This window comes from Pogona vitticeps, chromosome 1 (genome assembly GCF_051106095.1).
Source record: "Pogona vitticeps strain Pit_001003342236 chromosome 1, PviZW2.1, whole genome shotgun sequence".
Classification (NCBI taxonomy): domain Eukaryota; kingdom Metazoa; phylum Chordata; class Lepidosauria; order Squamata; family Agamidae; genus Pogona; species Pogona vitticeps.
In genome coordinates this window covers 7,453,621-7,467,823 of record NC_135783.1, presented here as the reverse complement: position 1 = coordinate 7,467,823, position 14,203 = coordinate 7,453,621, and the positions used below count along the sequence as shown (strand labels likewise).

General features: G+C 43.4%; 1 long non-coding RNA gene across 1 annotated transcript; it reads left to right on the top strand.

The window, feature by feature from the left end:
- Positions 1-846: 846 nt before the first annotated feature.
- On the top strand, positions 847-3,772 carry LOC140706705 (uncharacterized). Its single transcript, XR_012086537.2, has 3 exons — positions 847-1,006; positions 2,637-2,771; positions 3,549-3,772. It is a non-coding gene; the product is annotated as an uncharacterized LOC140706705 (long non-coding RNA).
- The last annotated feature ends 10,431 nt before the right edge of the window (positions 3,773-14,203 follow it).

Sequence of the window (14,203 nt, the reverse complement as noted above, 5' to 3'; positions counted from 1 at the left end):
ACATCAGGGTCTTTTCCAGGGAGTCTTTTCTTCTCATGAGATGGCCAAAGTACTGGAGCCTCAGCTTCAGGATCTGTCCTTCCAGTGAGCACTCAGGGTTGATTTCCTTTAGAACTGATAGGTTTGTTCTCCTTGCAGTCCAGGGGATTCTCAAGAGCCTCCTCCAGCACCACAATTCAAAGGCATCAATTCTTCGGCGGTCTGCTTTCTTTATGGTCCAGCTCTCACTTCCATACATCACGACAGGAAAAACCATAGCTTTGACTATTCGGACTTTTGTTGGCAAGGTGATGTCTCTGCTTTTCAAGATGCTGTCCAGATTTGTCATTGCTTTCCTCCCAAGAAGAAGGCGCCTTTTAATTTCAGGGCTGCTGTCTCCATCTGCAGCGATCATGGAGCCCAGGAAGATAAAATTTGACACTGCCTCCATATCTTCCCCTTCTATTTCCCAGGAGGTGATGGGACCAGTGGCCATGATCTTAGTTTTTTTTTTAGATCTTCTTAGTTGAAGATCTACATCATTACATAAAACAGATTAATTCAGATTCGGACTCCTGTCTGAAATGCAGAGGAGCCACTGTTAATGCTGGAGGGGGGGACGGGGGGAGAGAAATGTTCTGACATGCTATATGGTAACTTTTTATAACCTTCCTTTTTTGCAGGTCTTGTCTGTGTAAGAGGTTTTTTTCTCCTATTTCTCATACTCCACTTCTCTAAATTGACCTTTTCTCAACCACCTGGGAGGCTATTTGCTTAATAATCCATTTTTTTTCCTCCACAAAACCATAACGGACCCTCCCAAGGTGTCTGCAATCTGTGACACAACAACTCCTTTGGCCCTATAAATGCTGGGAGGTTTCAGTCTTCGCTCCATCCTGTCATCTCCTGAGAGACCATCCAGACATCTTCTTCGTGTCATCTCCTGAAAATCTACCTCATCTTTCAGCCATGAAGTCTTTTGGCCTTCTTTTTGCTGTTTTCTTCTTGGTGCTGATGGCTACTTCCGGTAAGATATATAAGAAGCCAGGCTGATTTGAATTGCAATCCAAGAAAGGTAATATTTCCATGCGTTGGAAGGCCACAGAGTGTAAATGAATAGGCAGGAGTTCTGAGGAGGGGAGAAGCTCAGTCAGAGAGTGGCAGGACAGGGAAATCATCTTAATCATTAGCTTTTCCTGCCTAAGATAGAGGAAGAAAGAGCACATATGGTTTCCCATTGTCCTGGTGCTGTCCCTCCAGAATATAGCAAGCTCTTGGACTTCAGTCAGAAGAATTCATTTCTCTGTTATTCTGCTCATGAGATCCATTGGGGAAAACCTTCTAGCCTCGTGGCCCAGACTTTTCCCCTGACAAAGTCTGGGCCAAGAGGATTTGTAACCGGGCTTTCAAAGCTTGGAGGTTTGACCGGTGGATATACTCAGCATCTCCAAAGTGCCATGCCTCAACTATATCTTGAAGAGCTGATCACCTCCCAAGATCATTGATTCCATCATCGTACTCCTCTAACAGTTAAAACTATATTTCCTGATATTCATCTGAAATCTGTCTTCCTGTAACTTGAGCCCATTATTATGTGTTCTGAACTCTGGGTTGATTGAGAACAGATCCTGTCCCTCCTCTGTATGGCTACCTCTCAAGCCTGCTATCCTATCTCCCCTCAGCCTTCTTTTCTCAAAGCTAAACATGCCTAGTTCTTTCAGCCTTTCCTCCTAGGGCTTGGTTTCTAGTCCCCTGATCATCCTTGTTGTCCTTCTCTGAACTTGCTCCAGTTTGTTTGGAGCAATGCAGAGGGGGTATATAGGTATATAGAAGTATGTTCATATATGGAATATACTTCTTTATATCTCAAGTAGATGGGAAACCCTGACATCTGAGCGTTCAGCCTGGAGGCCTCTCCCATGGCTCTCTCCCAATTTGAAGAGACCCTTGTCCAGCAGGCCGAGGCAAAGAGGAAGTCAGAAAAGCAGCAAAATCAGGGAGTTGGACAGGGGACAGATTGGATTTGTCTTCCATGTGGAAGGGATTATCAAATTGGCCTCCTCAGCCACACTAGATGCTGTTCCAAGTCCTCCATACAGAGCATGTTACCATAGTCTTTTGAGACTGAAGGATGCCTAATGAATATAGAAGTATATACTTCTAGATATCCCAAGGATATATCAAATATAACTCTATATATCTCAAGTATTTGCTTGATTTATAGTGGTTCCCTGTTTCCTTCCTAATCAAATATCATGGGGTCGCTCAACTCTAATATTAGAGGGAACGAGTGGGTGTAAAATGCTCCATGGTGTAAAATACTTCAGTTTTAGTATTCCTGCTAGCAAGCCACCTTGCGTGTGCTTTTTTCAATGATTCCATTACTTCACAGCTCTTTGATTTCCCATTTCCCTGTCAACACACGTTTAGTTTTCTGTGTTTCCGGAGCATCCTTATCTATGAGCATCTTTGATCCTTCGGCAAACATTGCCCTGCACCTAAAAATAGTGATACTTTGCTCTTGAGTCTCAGTGGTCCCATTTGTTGATCCCTTGATGCCTGCATCAACTTTGAGAAGGTGTGAAACTGATATGCAATGTTGGCTCATGGGCATAAGAATATTAGTGTCGTCCTTGTTGTTTGTTTGTTCGTTCCAGTATTTGCCGACCCAAAGACTGCCGCGGAATGTGAGCGGGCTGGTGGGAAGTGCAAGTTTCTGACTTGCTCACCAAACCTAACCAACATTGGGAAGTGCGATAAAAATGGAGGCGTTTGCTGCAAGAAGCCGTAAGGTGAGCTTTAAGAAAATGTCTGACAGAATCCTTTTGTCTGTTTGGAAACTGTCCATACATTATAAAAAGTGGTGCACGTGGAGCCCAATTTAAAAAAAAACTTAATAAAAATGTAGACTTTGGATATGGCTTAGCTCACTCTTTACTTCTAGAGATCAAACAGATGTGAAAGGACCAAGAAAAGCTATGCCCCTCCCCCACCCCCAGGCATGATATTTTATTGTCTCTCAAAGAAATGAAGGGTGAGCTGATGAAATAAATAATCTTGTTCAGAAATTGCGGTGCCTATGCTCCTCTCTGGCTCTTGGAAGGGCCATTCCTGTGACCCCTCCCATTGTCCCAATTGTTAAAATTATTTTTTAAACTCAAAAACCCCCTTGCACCCTCTAGTGGCCAAAATATTTATATATATATAATATTTTATATAAGAATGAGGGGACTCAGGGTGGTGAGGGCCCCTCAAAGCACAGCGCAAGGCTTCTGCCTGCTGGGGGACGCAAGGATACATTTGGAGCAACCCCCTGGATAAAAAAAAATAGTCGTGTGGGGGTGGACATCTGGGGGGACTGAAAGTGGCTTGCTGAAAGCATGTCATCTGTTCCAGCCTGCATAGACAACAGTGGTTCATTTGAAAAATATTTCAAGAGCCAGATGCTCTGTATCCCTGATATTAGACATGAGTGCATAATAAAGTCCATAAAATATTTAGTGGTTTTTTTTTGAGTATGTAATTTGATTAAAAATAATGATTATGACACTGTTTCTCTCTTTATCCAGGTAATGAAACAGTGTTGACCATTCACAGTGGATTTCTGATTCCATCAATGGCTGGAGTAATCAGTGACCCCCAGGATTTTCAGTCTGTCTGTTGCCTATTCCTGTGTTGTTATTCATTTGAATTGTCAAACATAACTGATTCCCTGCTATGATTTTTCCTGTGTATTGACCCTCACCAAATTTTTCCTATGTTTGCTTATTAAAAAAAAATACCATGCAGTTCAGCTTATGGTCTTGGAGCGTCTTTCTGTATTTTAAAGATATGGGGATGAGCCCTCAAAGGGTTCAGTACTTTGACCGAGAAGGTCCATTTAAATCAGGGATGGGTGAAAATAGCACATTTGAGGGCCATTTTTCAGATTTGATGGCGGCTTGGAGGATAGACTCACAAGGAGGAAAGGCTGAAGGGGCCAAATAGCATCCTTATTTTTTTAAAGTTTTAAATACTTAATGCTGTGGTCATGCAATGTAACTGTTGCCACAAAGGCTTTTTTGGTTAACTGAGAAGTAGATTCAACAAAAATAGGTTTTAAAATTCTGGATAGTCTTCTTGTGGCCATTTTCTCTCTCTTTAAAATGAAAGAAATAGAAGGGAAATAGAGGTGCAGGGAAATTTCAAAATATGACAGACTCCCCTTCCCAGTGCCTGACAAGAGACAAGGGGACTTACTGTGTCAAAAAGAGTTTTGAGGCATTTTGGGTGTTAGGGAATCCCAAAAGCAGTGAGGCAACGTATTGCCCTAGGTAAAGGTAAAGTTTCCCCTTGCCAATTTGTCCAGTCATGACTGACTCTAGGGCGTGATGCTCATCCCCGTTTCCAAGCTGTAGAGCCATCGTTTGTCTGTAGACAGTTTCCATGGTTACGTGGCCTGCGCGACTAGACAGGGAATGCGGTTTACCTTCCCACCGTGGTGGTATCTATTTATCTACTCGCATTTTTACATGCTTTCGAAGTGCTAGGTCCCGTCACTTGCTGAGACAAATGACAGGACCTCACTCCATTGTGTGGATTCAAACTGCTGATCTTTCGACCTTGCAACCAAGAGGCTTTGCAGTTTAACCTGCAGCGCCACCATATCCCTACTGCCCTAGATAATCCCAATTAAGACTTCAGTCGGTTACATCATTGGAAGAGACGGATTTGTGTAGTTAGGAGTAATGTGACTGAGTTCAGACAGGAGTGTCATCACCCACTGCTCAATGCACATAACACAATTTTACAATGATTCCAACAGAAGGAGAGAGAGAGAGAGAGAGAGAGACAGAGACAGAGAATGGCTATTTTGATTTCCATCCACGATCCACTGAAACTGCAGAAATTATTGGGTCCAATTTCTCCCAGTGTTTACTGTTCCAAAAATCCCACAGATGCTAGAAATAGGCTTTCATGACGCTTTCAGCTGAAAACATAGGCATTTTTATAATTTGCATATAAATATACTTCTGCATACCAAGGAAGTCCATCAAGCAGAAACTATTGCCTGATTTTTGGGTGGCCAAAAGGGAGGTGGGTACCCAAGGTTCTGTAATAGAGAAGACAACTGGGACTTGATGCTTGGACTTTGTGTTACACTGGCAATAGGAAGAAACATCGGTAGAGAATCAGAGTTTCAAAGAATTTCTAGTCTGGAATAGATAGTTATGTTCTGGTTCCAGGAATGTGGGGATCACCAGACAGGGGACATAACGCCTTCAATGGGCCCCTAAACATGGAAGAGATGGGACAGTCAAACTGAGGACTAACTTTGCCTGAAACTCGTCTTCAAAAAAGTCTTCATGGAAGGTTGCAGCAGTAGGGTGGGTGGACGGCACTCATTTGTTGTGGTTCAGCAGCAGACCGATATCAATCCAAGCTGGAACAAATCCAGCAAACTGGTTTCTTCCTCAAAATCTTGATTCTGACCAGGAACAAAATGCTCAACGAGCTGTACTTTTTTGAACCATAGATATCTAGAAGGACATCTTATTCCTGGCTTTTTTTTGGTGATTGTCATGATTTACGGATGGCAGTTTCCTCTTATAATATTTATTTTTCCCCATCATATGAGAGGATCCACATGTAGAACCCCATTCATGTGATTGTCCCTGTTTTCTTGGAAGTTGCTTTCAGCAAGAAAACCTTGCCCAAGGGTGGAGGGAACTGCCTCTTCCTGGAGCAGATGAAACCTATTTAGATGTATCAACAACATGGAATATTATAAAGCACAGACCATATGGATTGATACGCTACATTATATGGTGAACTATTAATCAATGAAATAAAGTAGTTTCTTCCTATGATCAATTCCTGCAGTTGTTTGCTGTCAGTGATGAAGCTGGTACTATAACTGTAGAAACAGCCACATGAGAACAGTCTCATTATACAGTGGTGCCTTGCTTAATGATTACCTTGTTAAACAACGAATCCGCTTGACAATGAGGTTTTTGCGATCGCAAAACAATGTTTTAATGGGCAAAGTTCGCTTCCCGATGATCAGTTCCCTGCTTTGGGAACCGATTCTTTGCATTACGATGATCAATACAGCAGATCGTTGGGTTTCAAAATGGCTGCCTGCTGTGTAAAATGGCTCCCTGCTGTGCTTTAGGATGGATTTTTTGCGGCACAGGCATCAGAAAATGGCCGCCCTATAGAGGATCTTCGCTGGATGCTGAGGTATTTAGCCCGTTGGAACGAATTGAGTGGTTATCAATGCATTTCAATGGGCTTTTTTATTTGGCTTGATGAGTATTTAGCTCTACAGCGATTTTGCTGGAATGGATTATTCTCATCAAGCGAGGCACCACTTTATTAAGAATCTGATGGTCATGGTTTTCAAACATTTATGTCATATTCCTTCCTGTTTCCTTTGGGGCTTGTGGTTCTCCAATGAGCTATAAATAAGAAAGGCTTTCCATCACTTCCTCTTTGAGATCTCAGAATTGCAAGAAAAATCTAACCAGCCATGAAGTATTTCTACCTCCTCTGTGGTTACTTCTTCTTCTCTTTTTCCTTAGGTGCCAAAGGTAAGACAGAAGAATTCATTGCTAATTCCACGGGATATATACAAAGATCCAGAAGTACTATTCTGAGGACTAGTTCAGATATTCTTCCCACATGTCTCCATAAAATGTGTCACAGAAGGGGAGATGTAAATGGTTGCTGAGTTGGGTTAAAAAATGAACACAGGACCTTTAACCTTTGATTTAACTCAATTTCTTGTTTTGGTAAATATGTATCTTTGGGAATTTGTATGATTCAGATAAAATAGAATTTCAGAATCATGAAGGAGCATAGACAGACAGACACCTACAAATCAATATTCTAAATCCTAGATTTACAATCTCAAAATTCTATGGTGACACTTTTTCTGGCAAATTGAGTTAGAACATGCATTTTATTGGAGATAATGCAGGTGAACCAATCTGAATATTTAAGACAAAATGTTATATGAAGTTGACACTCGATAATCTAGCTTGCATTGATGATCCATGGCTCAATGAATATGGGATGTATCCCCCAAGCAAACCTCTCATACCTGAGGGTCCAGAACCAGAACCAGATTCAAGTAAAAACACTTCTCCTAAAGTTAGATTGGGATCAGATGGAGTACGGTAATATAGGCATAAACGTAAGCTACTATGTACTTGCCTTTCTAACTTATGCATGAGTTTATATGGAATTAGAACTTTGGTAGTTAGTGGACATTCCTACTACACAGCATCATATTTTCAACATATACTGACCTTTTCTAATACGATGAGACATTTAGGGATCAAAGCAACTGTGAATGTCCTTCTCTATCAAGTGACATGAACAGCAGCTGCATCCACACTTCAGATTATGAACCCAGCTAGGCTGGTGCACATGTATATTTCACATGTATCATTTAACCTATTCTATTCCTGTCCTTACTTGTTGGGTACGATTGCAATCCTTACTACTCAAGGTATGAATACTTATCTCCATCACCCTAGATTATATTGATGGCTTTTGGGAGAACTATCATAGAATCATAGAACAGTGAAGTTGGAAGGGGCCTACAAGACCATCAAGTCCAACCCCCTGCTCAATGCAGGAATACAATCAAAGCATATCTGCCAGGCGATTGTCTAAGTTTTCCTTGAATGCCTCCAGTGTCACCAACTCCCAAAGTAACTGGTTCTACTGTCGTACTGCTCTAACAGTTAGGATGTTTTTCCTGATATTCAACCGAAATCTGTCTTCCTTTCACTTGAGCCCATTGTTGCGTGTCCTGCACTCTGGGATGATTGAGAACAGATCTTGCCCCTCCTCTGTATGGCAGCCTTTCAAATATTTGAAAAGTACTATGAGCTATGAACAAGAGAAGGATATGATGCCGCTGCCAGAAGTGGATATGATGAAGGGCACAGACCAATTCCGTTTTCTAGTAGAGCTCAAGTCAGAGTTGATAATACAGGGGTAGATGGGCCATTATTTCATTCAGTACAAGGCATTTCTATATGTTCCAGTGCTTCTAAGGGGACACATCAGATGGCAGGGAATTCTAGTGCCTAGGACTAGAACTTGTATGGTCTATACAACGGCGCCTTCAATTTTAGACATGATTGCCTGTCTTTACCACCTAGGTTCTATCAACGACATTGAGTGGAACAGTGAAGAGCTTGGTGGACAAAAGTCTGCAATACGAAGATCCTGTAAGTATGGCATGATGGGATATCTGAGGCAGGTTAGAAGCAGATGTGCATTTGACATGATTAAGCTACACATGAAAGCAATGGAGCCTTGGATTTCTGACTTATGAATGAGGTTTGGCAAAGTCAGAGCCCAGTCTTTGGTACCCAGGCATTTTGCATCTGGAACAATGGTTCTCAGCCTTGGATAACCCAGTTGTTTTTGGTGTATTATTCTCAGAGGCCACCACAAAATGTGCTACCTGGGGTTTCTGGGAATTGCAGACCAAGAACATCTGGGTTTCCCAAATTTGGAGACCACTGATCTAGAAAGGTTCACCTTTTTCAAAGCCACCTCAATGTAGTATGATGAGGCATTTAGGATTAAAGCAATCATTAATCCCTTGCTCTACTGGGATGAGCAACACCTGCAGATATGTGGCCATGAATGACCCTAACAATTCCATTGGAAAAAAGATGCATGAGATAGAGGGCATCTTTTGTCTTATCTCACTTCTCCCCATCTTGCAGGGATTCAGCCCTTCCTGCTTGGTTGGGAGTACAGTTACCAGGGTCTGCACAACTGTAACCCCTGCAGATCTAGAATGAGTGCTTATCTCCACCGTCCTAGATTCTATCCCTGAGATGGAAGACTGTGAAGAAAATGAGAGCCCATTGTTCATACCACAACTAGATATGAAAGAACCCAAGTTAGCGACAACGCCTGGTGAGTATGTTATGATGGTTCCTCTGGAAGCAGGTTTGTAGCAGAAGGAAATAAGTTATGGGTCAATTGCACTTTGAGCCAACCAATTTTCAGGGTTTATGATATATACACCGGATTTGATACAGATAGAGCTTTGGAAGGTGGAAATACTCTTTGGGCACAATTCAAAATGCTGGTTCTAACCTATGAAGCCCTAAATGGCTATTTCAAAGACCATGTCTTCCTTTATGTAGAGTAGTCCTAGAGTAGTCCTTTAGAGTAGTCCTTTATGTAGAGTAGTCCTTTAGAGTAGTCCTAGAATGAGCTGGAATTTCTAGCATGTATACATTACTGAAACAGCGACGTCTACGTTGGTTTGGGCACGTCGTGAGAATGGCTGATGGTTGGATTCCAAAGGATCTCCTGTATGGAGAATTAGTGCAGAGAAATCACCCCAGACGGAGACCACAGCTGCGATACAAGGAGATCTGCAAGTGGGATCTGAAGGTCTTAGGAATGGATCTCAACAGATGGGAAACCCTTTCATCGGAGCATTCAGCCTGGAGGCAGGCGGTAGAATAATGGCCTCTCCCAATTTGAAGAGGCACTTGTCCAGCAGGCCGAGGCCAAGAGGCAGTCCCGAAAGCAGCAAAATCAGGGAGCTGGACAGGGGACAGATAGTATTTGTCTTCAGTGTGGAAGGGATGGTCACTCTCGAATTGGCCTTCTCAGCCACACTAGATGCTGTTCCAAGTCCTCCATACAGAGCACGTTACCATCGTCTCTCGAGGCTGAAGGATGCCTAACTAACTAGGTCTTCCTTTATGAGGCTGCTCAGATGTTAAGATCATCAGACGAGGTCTTTCTCTTGTCCCACCAACTTCAGAGGTGCATTTGGTAGGTTTAAATGCTTGAATTTGTTTGAATGGAGGGGAATTCCTTTCGCCAGGTGTCCAAAATGCCATCCAGTCAAAGGGGAGATATATATGGCAAGATATCCTAAATGGTCTGATGACAAAAATAGTCTCTGCAAGGTGACAGTTTTGGACCTGCTATGCAAATAGGGACTGTATAGATTACTTAAATTTTAGTTTTCAATTTGGTTTTTGAATTCCACTTCAAAGACCAGTAATCATTTGTTTGGGACTCTTTGCTCAGTAGAGGAGATGGAGCCACTGGATCACATCATATTCATCTCAACATAGCAAGTTAGAAACAATTCCTAAGAATACTTTAGGCTTGTTTGGGACCTTTCCTGTCCCTTGTGCATAACATTATAAAAGTGGCAAAACAGCTTTTAAACTGTATCCCGGGAGAAAGCCGACAGGAGCTTAGTGGCATCCGGTTCAGGACTCCTAATCTCTGAGGAATGAGGATGGAGAGGGTAAAGACAAGTGGCTTTTCTTGGGGGACCCTGTGCACAGGTGCTTTTATGCAAATGCCCAAAGCGTCTGAGTAAAGATGGGAGAGCTGGAACATTTGGTGGCTAGGGATAACATTGATATAGTGGCCATAACAGAAATCCGAAGGAATTTGGACGACCAGTGGGATTCTGCAATCCCAGGCTATAAGATTTATAGGAGAGATAGGGAGGGGTGTGTCGGAGGTGGGGCGGCCATCGATGTCAAAGTACAGGTAGAATCCAGCAGAATGGAGATGGACAATGGGTCTGACTCCATCATAGAATCACTGTGGGTTAAACTGCCAGGCCCAAGGAGAGATGTGATAGTGGGAGTGTGCTATCGCAGATCAAAAACTTGAGGGGGACCTTGAAATGAGGAGACAAATCAAGGAGGTGCCCAAGAGGGACAGGATTGTCATCATGGGGGACTTTGATGATCCTCACATTGACTGGGCCAATGCATGCTCGGGTGAAGAAAGAGAGACTGTGTTTCTTGACATGCTAAATGACTGTGCTTTGGAGCAACTTGTCATGGAGCCCACCAGAAGACAGGTGACTCTGGATTTAATATTGTGTGGTACTCAGGACCTGGTTAGGGACGTGAATGTCACCGAGCCGCTAGGGAATAGTGACCATGCTGCGATCTCTTTCACCATGCATGTTGGGGGAAGAGTGTCAAGCAAATCTGACACAAAAACATTTGATTTCCGAAGGGCGGACTTCCCTCAGATGAGGAAACTAGTTGGAAAGAAGTTGAAAGGGAAGGTAAAATGAATCCAGTCTCTCCAGAGTGCATGGAGACTGTTTAAAACAACAGTAATACAGGCCCAGCGGAAGTGCATATCGCAAAGAAAAGAGGGTTCAACTCAGTCCAAGAGGGTGCTGGCATGGTTAGAGAGGCTTTAAAGGGCAAGGGGGGTCCTTCCATAAATGGAAATCCTTCCCAAATGAGGAAAATAAAAAGGAACACAAACTCTGGCAAAAGAAATGTAAGAAGATGATACAGAAGGTACTTTGAGGAACGTATGACCAGCAATATAAAGGGGAATAATAAAAGCTTCTTTAATTATCTTAGAAGCAGGAAACCTACTAGAGGTGGCCCTCTAGATGATGAGGAAGGTAAAGGTAAAGGTAAAGGTTCCCCTTGACAATTTTTGTCCAGTCGTGTCCGACTCTAGGGGGCGGCGCTCATCCCGCTCTTCAAGCCATAGAGCCATCGTTTTGTCCGAAGACAATCTTTCCGTGGTCACATGGCCAGTGTGATTTAGACATGGAATGCTGTTTACCTTCCCACCAAGATGGTACCTATTTATCTACTCGCATTTGCATGCTTTCGAACCGCTAGGTTGGCGGGAGCTGGAACAAGCAACGGCGCTCACTCCGTTGCGTGGATTCGATCTTACGACTGCTTGGTCTTCTGACCCTGCAGCACAGGCTTCTGCAGTTTAGCCCACAGCGCCACCACGATGAGGAAGGTAAAGGGGAGGTAAAGGGGGATTTGGAGAAATTTAATGAGTTCTTTGCATCTGTTTTCATGACAGAAGACCTTGGGCAGATTCTGTTGCCCGAATAGCCCCTCCTGACTAATGAATCAAATCAGATACAGGTTAAAAGAGAGGATGTTTTAGACCTAATTGATAAATTGAAGATCAATAAATCACCAGGCCTAGATGGCATCCACCCAAGGGTGGTTAAGGAACTGAGGAATGAAGTTGCTGATCTCTTAACTAAAATATACAACTTGTCCCTTAAAATGGCCACAGTGCCAGAGGACTGGAGAATAGAACATGTCAAACCAATCTTTAAAAAGGGAAGGAGGGAGGACCCATGAAACTACAGGCTGGTTAGCTTAATGTCTGTTCCAGGAAAGATGGTGGAAAGTCTCATCCAAAATAAAATCTTAAAACACATAGAAGAACAAGCCTTGCTGAGGGAAAATCAGCATGGCTTCTGTAAGGGTAAGTCTTGCCTCACAAACCTTTCAGAATTCTTTGAAAAGGTCAGCAGACATGTGGATGTGGGCAAACCAGTGGATATTGCCTATCTGGATTTTCAGAAGGCGTTTGACACGGTCCCTCACCAAAGGCTGCTGAGAAAACTCCACAGTCAGGGGCTAAGAGGGCAGGTCCTCTTATGGATTGAGATCTGGTTGAGAACCAGGAAACAGATAGTGGGGGTCAATGGGCAATTTTCACAAGGAAGAGCAATGTGCCCCAGGGATCTGTTCTGGGACCGGTACTTTTCAACCTGTTGACCTCGAGACAGGCATAAGCAGTGAGATGGCCAAATTTGCAGATGACACAAAACTTTTCCGAGTAGTGAAGACCAGAAGGGATTGTGAAGAGCTCCAGAAGGATCTCTCCAAACTGGGAGAATGGGCAGCAAAATGGCAAATGCATTTCAATATAAGAAAATCTAAAGTAATGTCACATTGGGGAGGGGGGGAACCAAAACTTTATTTATCAGCTGATGCGTTCTGAGCTGTCCATGATGGATCAGGAAAGAGATCTTGGTGTGCTGGTGGACAGCTTGATGGAACTGTCAACCCAGTGTGCGGCAGCAGTGAAGAAGGCCAATTCTATACTAGATATTATTAAAAGGGGGATTGAAAATAAAACAGCCAACATTACAATGCCATTTTGGAAAATGCTGTTAAGATCGCACCTGGAATATTGCGTATAGTTCTGGTCATCGCACCTCAAAAAAGACATTGTAGAACTGGAAAAGCTGCAGAAGAGAGTGATTAAAATGATGACTGGGCTGGAGCACCTCCCTTCTGAGGAAAGGCTACAGTGTTTGGGGCTCTTTAGTCTGGAAAAAAGGCATCTGAGGGGGGACATGATTGAGACATATAAAATGATGCAGGGGATGGATAAAGTGAGTAGAGGGTAGCTCTTTTCCCTCTCATGCAATACCAGGACCAGGGGACATCTACTCAAACTGAGTGTTGGGACAGTGAGAAACAGATAAAAGAAAATATTACTTGACCCAGCATGTTGTTAGTCTGTGGAACTCCTTGCCACAGGATCTGGCAATAGCATCTGGCCTAGATCCCTTTAAAAGGGGATTGGACAGATTTCTGGAGGAAAAGTCCATCACAGGTTCCAAGCTATGGTGGGGATGTATAATCTCCAGGCTTAGAAGGAAGGTACCTCTAAATGCCAGATGCAGAGGAAGGGGCATCAGGAGACAGGGATCTCGTTGCCTCGTGTGCTCTCAGAGGTATCTGGTGGGGTCACTGTGAGATAAAGGAAGCTGGACTAGATGGGTCCTTGGCCTGATCCAGCAGGGCTCTTCTTAGGTTCTTATGGATAGCTTCATGAATGATGCCACGCCAGGACAGATAAACATGTCACCATCACATCTCATCTGATAGCATGGTGCCAATGGTGGTGTTGTGTAGCAATGAGGGCCTGGTTAGTAAATGAGACATTAAGTGGCACTCCAAGAGCTGCCAGTCCACTGCAGGGGATGTATCTCAAATGTCAGTGATCCATGTTGTGTTCAACGCAATTGTGCTTATTAGTGTGGTTAACATAATTTGATGTTCCCTTGATAGAAAGGGAAAAAAGGGAGAGGGTTCCTACCCCAGGTGGCACCTCATGATACTGAACTTGCTACAGAGGGCTGGACAGTTGAGCAGCCTTCTTCTAGAGAAGCTGTATTCAGACTTTGCAGCCCTCCAGGAAATGTTGAGGCATCTGTGTTCTTCATTCAATGTTGTGGTAACAAGCTTCGTCTTCTGCTGGTTCTGTTACGCTACAAAGGCAACATGTCCGTCCAACCAGAGATGGAAGATACAGTATAGCTGGATAGCTCAGTGGCTGAGGCATCTCACTGAGGGGTCAGAGGTTGGAAGTTCAATTCTCTACTTTGTCTCCTTGTCAGGGGCTGGACTTGAGGATCCATAGGGTC